General features: G+C 34.1%; 1 long non-coding RNA gene across 1 annotated transcript in view; it reads left to right on the forward strand.

The window, feature by feature from the left end:
- The window catches only part of LOC149131492 (uncharacterized), a 51,398-nt gene extending 48,827 nt beyond the window's left edge, over positions 1-2,571 (forward strand). Inside the window, exon 2 of the long non-coding RNA XR_016237744.1 lies at positions 2,512-2,571. This is a non-coding gene — a long non-coding RNA (uncharacterized LOC149131492). The remainder of the gene's footprint in view (positions 1-2,511) is intronic.
- The last annotated feature ends 4,313 nt before the right edge of the window (positions 2,572-6,884 follow it).

Below are 6,884 nucleotides of genomic sequence, written 5' to 3' on the forward strand. Positions count from 1 at the left end.
CTGAAAATGGATATGACTATTATCTATATATTTTTTCTCGGGTGTGCGATTGTACAATGTGTTAGGGTAGGTAATTTTGCTGACGTGGAAGTGTGTATGATAAATACACATCAACAGTATGTTGGTTTTCGGCAAATTAGTATTCAAAATCTGTTGTACAGGAAATGAATTTCTGCAACACTTGGCATCGAACATAGCGGATTAGGACGCCGGACAATAGATTCGGCATCATATTGTGCAGATACAGTTTTCAAATCCACACACACACACTCACATACATCGATACATACATGCATACATACATACACGCACGTACGCACACTCGCTCGCGCACACATATACGCATGTATATAAATATATGCGTACGTGTAGAGGAAAATGTCAAAATTTTTCGGATATTGTACTTGGGATCGTGAGTACGTTGTTTAGATTCCTTGACCAAACAATGCCATCAGTTCTTGGGCGTTAGACTTCATTTCACCTTACTTCAGTTCAGTGCTCTCAAAAAAATGAGTAACCCTGCGATGGACTGCCGTCCTCTCCATTGCACTTTATATATTCACCATAGAATCCAGCAATCCTAACTTCTGAGCTCATGACCCGCAGGGATATTTGATACCCCATTTTGGTTTCGATAGATACATTTCTTTTATTAGCCACGCAGGGCTCAACGAAGATGGGACAAATACAATGTAGAGCTTTCCTTTTTGGGAGGGGGAAGGAAAAAAAAAAGGGTGGTGTCGAACAAAAGGGATCGTAGGAAGGGAAAAAGGGGGAGTTCGATGAAAAGGGATCGGAAAAAAAAAAAAAGGCCGATAGATAGATAGATAAATAGGTAGATAGATAAATTCGTTTTTACTTTTATTCTCTTACTTTTTTCAGTCATCCGACCGTGGCCATGCTGCAGCACCTACTAAAATGATTTTTTTTAGTAGTAAAAATCGACCTCAAGACTTTATTTGTAAGTGAGGGCAGTTATTCTATCGGCCTCTTTCGCCGTTTCGCTAATTAACGGGGTTGTAAACGCACCAACATCAGTTGTCAAGCGATAGTGAGGAGACAAACGCAGACACAAACACACACACGTGTATATATATATATATATATATATATATATATATATATATATATATATATATATACAGGCTTCTTTCAGTTTCTGTCTAACAAATCCATTCAAAAAGGTTTTTGTCGGCCCGACACTATAGTAGAAGAGACTTGCCTAATGTGCCACGGAGTGGGATTGAACCTGGAGCGAAGTGGTTGGGAAGTAAGGTTCTTATCACATAGCCACCTCACCATATAAATATATTTGTGTATGTGAGTGTATATATGTGTGTGTGTCTGTATGTGTGGAAAGAGAGAGAGAGTGAGAGAGGGAGAAAGAAAGGAAGAACGGAAGAAAGAAAAGAAAGAAACAGCGAAAGAGAATGCTTGAAAGACGGTAACAGAAACGTAGAGTTAGAAAAAGAGATTGATAGATTTATTTGGCTGAGAGAAGTGTCATAAGCGCGCGCACACACGCACACAGACACACACGCATCAACTTAACTTTTATTCGTTGAAAATTAGAATACCCTTTCTGAAGGTCTGTGAATATAAAATAACAACAACAACAACAACAACAACAACGTCACAGCCACCACCTCTAGGAACAACAACAGCAATAATAGTAATAATTTGTATAGACAGACGGTCGCATAATTGTAGAAGAGAGACCGGGTAGGTGATTACAACGACCACTGCATTTCACTGGTACTATATATCGTTATTATTATTATTATGAACATTGTTATCATAAGCTTGTCTTTAACTATTTGCTGCGAGTTTGTACTGCACCGCCAAGTGCTCCCCCCTACGCTCCTGAAGTCTATGCAGCATTGTCTGTTTGTGGTGTAAGAACTGTGTTAGTATGCTATAACTGTTTTGCTTCGGTAAATGGAATTCTTCCGTTGTTTCTGGTATTGTCTTATCGTTTCGTCTACAACTATTCTTTTGTTTTTCTTTTTCTGTGTATTATATGTTATGCGACTCGTGTTTATTGTAATACCATCAATATTATTATAGTTGATATATACACATACATATATATATATACATACATATACATACACACATACACCCCCCCCACACACACATATATATATATATGTATACATACACACACATATATATAAATATACATATATATACATACATTTACACATATATTTATATATACACACGCACACACGCACACACACACACACACGCACACACCCACACACGCACACACCCACACACGCACACACACACACACACACACACACATATATATATATATATATATTCATACATACATATGTATATCTGTTTAACTATCGATATATTTATATATAAATTAATGTCTCTTTGTGTGTATGTATACAATTATAAACATGCACACACACACAGATATATACATGTATATATATATATATATGTCAGTAGCATGAAAGTTACATAATGGGAATTTTTCATTTGTAATTGCAGGATACCAAACAAGCAGTGGACATCGGAAATTATATCAACAGGCTGACATTCTTTTCTTCTTCCCTGAATAATTATAATAATATTAATAAATATTATTATTAGCATTACATTTATTGTTTCACGCTTTATATCTTGGAATATACACAAAAGGAGGATACAAATCAATGACAGAGGAAATGTAACAACAAATATATCAAAAGCAGAAGAAAAAAATATATATACATATAAAAAAATATGAAAGCAAGCAAAAAATAAAGGGAAATAATATATATTTGAATCTATACATATAGATATATTTATTTATATATGTATATATGAATATACATAAATATATTACATGAAAATAATTGAAAATAATCAACACTATATATGTATACACACATATATATATATATATATTTACAGAAATAATCCAACGAATAAATATACATAGAGCTAAAAATCATATGTGATATACCTTCCTTTTCACACTTTCAAACATACACGTATATTGTCTCTCTCTCTCTATACACTTATTCATAAAGATATATGCACATATAAACATACACGTATATGTATAGAAGTATATCATACAAACATTTCTAAAAGTATATACATGTAAATATATACACACACACACACACACACACATATATATATATATATATATATATATATATATATATATATATATATATATATATATATATATATATATATATATATATGTAATAGAATGTTATATAGCCGTCTAAAGTATACATATGCTCACATACAAACACACATCTATATGTATATATATTTATGTATTTTAACTCACGAAAATATTTATTTTCCATATTAATGAGATTTATATCATTAATATTATCATCATTATTATTATTATGCAAGTGTTGATAATGATAATAATAGTAACTCTTTAAACGTTTTCGGATTATATCATGACCATCATCGACATCACCAAAATAGCCACCGTCACCACCGTCACCTGAGTTGTCGTCGTCGCCGTCGTCATCATCATTGTGAATATTACTTTTCTTCTATACCATCTCCTAATTACCACCACTACAACTACTAATACAACTACTGTCATTTCTACTACAACTACCACTACTATTAATATTTCTATTCTTCTTGACCAACATCCTGATTATTAATATTAAATTTAATATTAATAATACATCGAGTTGTATATATCAATGACTATTATTACTGGAGCTGGCCACTACAATGAATTTGGAGAAAACTTGAATGTCCTGTTGTCTTTAGTGAAATGCATTCAAACCTTTCACTTTTCTCCAGTCGTACTCCACTTCTCCTTCACATTCCTCCTCTCCGTCGCCTTCTCCATTTGCTTAGTCCTTTCCGTCAACAAAATTTACGTTGTGTTATCCCTGTCGTCTGCTCTTTCCAGACTCAATTTTCCTTCAATTTTTCTTGAATTTTGCAGACACTACATCTCCCAACATCATTTTTTTATATCCTGTATTACTTCTATTCCGCTATTAAGCTCATGTTTTCTATTTTCGAGGCATCACAAATTCAAACAAAATCATTTCGTCTCTTCCGTTTCTATCACTTCTTTCTTCACACTTTTCTTCATCTCTTCTTTTATTTTATTTCTCTTCACCTTCAGTAATTTTAACTTCCTCAAAACTACCACTACATCTGTCACCAATGCTAACAGCATCACCATCATCCTTATCATCAACTTACTCATAGCCATTTCCAACTACAACAAAAACAGCAATCCAGTCTATAGCTTTTTCACCTACCTCTTTACAACTAAATCCATCATATTCCACTATTTGTTATTTTTCTTGTTATCGCTGTTCTTGTTAAGCGGTAGAAATTTCTGCACGAAATTTCCACATTTTTCGTTACTAACTGATTATTGTAAATCATCGTCTGACATTTCGTTATACCAACAGAAACAATACGAACAATATCAACTTCACAACAAACATCAAAACCACGAGAATTGCTACACTCTTTACCTGCACTGCCGCTATACACTAACCTTTTGCCAGCTCTACCACCAAAACCGCTGCCAACGACACCATTACGATCACGTTCAAAACCACTATCAATACCACCAACTACAACAGCAGCAATATCATTTTCAAGACCACTATTTAGATAACTACCGCTTATACTATAATAATAACTATTACTCTATCAGCTCTTACTACAGTTATTGCAATAGCAATAGCAAATATTACCCCTGCATCGACAAATACATCGACAACCATCACCGTAACGGTTCATATAACCGCAACCTCAACAGCAACAATAAAAATATCAACAGGAGATACAATTACTGCACATACTTATTAAACTATAGGAATTTCTATCGTTACAAACAGCTTCAACAAATTTGCAATCACCTCTACCTCCATATCCACTTTCTTCAATTCCGTCATAACCTCACTTACCACTACCTCCAAAACATTGTCCAAAACAGCAATATAAACAACAGCAACAACCACAACCCATACTGCTACCACTACAAATACTACCAACACAACAGCTTTTTAAATTGTTATTGTTATTACTATTATTATTATCATTATCATTATAGCTACATAACACGTCAACGGTATTACAAACACAAGCAAATCTACAACAACGATCACAGCAACAACAACAAAATTTACAGCAACATCAAACCCACATTCAAGAAAACCACCACCCTAGACAATTCCAACACACAGATCACCATCACCACTACCAACAACAACAACAACAGCAAAAACATAAACGACTCAGATATTTTAGTCCTTGGCGGTTTAGTTGCCTAAATGGTAGTAGGGTTTGAACCCGCCTCTCTCTTCTACGTCTGAAGTTCTCTCCGGTTTCGCTCGTACTGCCGCTGTGGTTGCCACTACCACCACCACCGCTGCTGCCGCCGCCGTCGTAGTCGTCGTCGTCAACGCTACAGCTGCTACTGCTGCTGCTGCTGTTGCTGCTGCTATCATAGTTATTATTACAGTTCTCGTTGTTTTTTGTTATTGTTGTTGTTGTCGGGTTTACTGCTGTTCTTGTTGCTATCGTAGTGTTCGTTGTTGTTGTTGTTCTTTGACAAGTTACATCGTTGTTGTTGTTATTCTACAGCGTTGCTATTAACGATTTTTTTCCCCCTCTTCATCTTTCTCATCTCTCGTCGTCTTCCACATTTTCCTTCTTGCTGTTTGTGGGTGCTGCAGTTCTTTGCGTTTTCATCGCCTACTACTTATATATATATATATATATATATATATATATATATATATATATATATATATACGCATATAGCTGGGTGACCAAATATTATACCTGTTGTTGTTAATATTTTGGTTACCGTTATCCCCATCGCCACATATAACCCACCCAACACCCCTTGTTTCATCAACGTTATTATCAATCGATTAAAGACGTTCTATACTCCAATATAAAAAATATTTTTTTTTTTTGTAAAACATACCCCTCACCAAAAGTCTATATATCTATCTATCTGTCCTTCTATCGATCTGTCTATCTATCTATCATTGCCTGTGTCCGCGTTACAACTATTTTCGTCAGGAAGTATTTATCATGCATTTTGGATATTAATTTATATTTATATATACACCTATATTTTTAATTTGTTATATATATATATATATATATACATATATATATATATATATATGTGTGTGTGTATGTATGTATAGATATGTTTAAAGTTCTTCACAAATACACATTGTGAATACAGTGCATATATATATATTCTCATGAGACACACATTTGAATTAAACTCTTACAGTCAAACCACTCAACGCACACACGCACGCAATCGCTATTATCACATTCGGCATCCTTCTCTTGTCTTCACATTTACAAAGATTTCCTTGAATTAAGTTTTGTTTCGTCTTTCTTGAGACAAAAAAAAAAAAGAAGTACTCAGAAAAACAAAAAGAAAAAAAACAGAAAAAAGAAGGTACTTTGTTTTCCACCGCTACATAAAGAACACCTTCCGACAAGGGACGAGTCTGTAGAATAACTGATTCCTACGTTCAGTCGAACACACAAACACATAATTATTGTACACGGAACCAAGATCATTTATAGTCTGTTTCTCTCTATCTCTCTATCTACACACATCGACTTACCTTTCTATACGATTTAGAAGAAAAGAAGAAGCAACGCACCGCGAATTAAATATCTCTATATACAGACGCATACACATATATTTATATATACATATGTATTTATACATACATGGATATTTAGTATACATGGGTATTTAGTCTATAAAGCTAAATAGCTTACTATCTTCATATACATATACACACATAGATATATCTCCCTCTTTTTTCTTCTGCCTCCCCCATTCTGTCCTTACCCCCTTTCTATCTGAATCTCTGTTTTCTCGA

The sequence above is a fragment of the Octopus bimaculoides genome, chromosome 21 (assembly GCF_046866305.1).
Source record: "Octopus bimaculoides isolate indiv1 chromosome 21, ASM4686630v1, whole genome shotgun sequence".
NCBI lineage: Eukaryota > Metazoa > Mollusca > Cephalopoda > Octopoda > Octopodidae > Octopus > Octopus bimaculoides.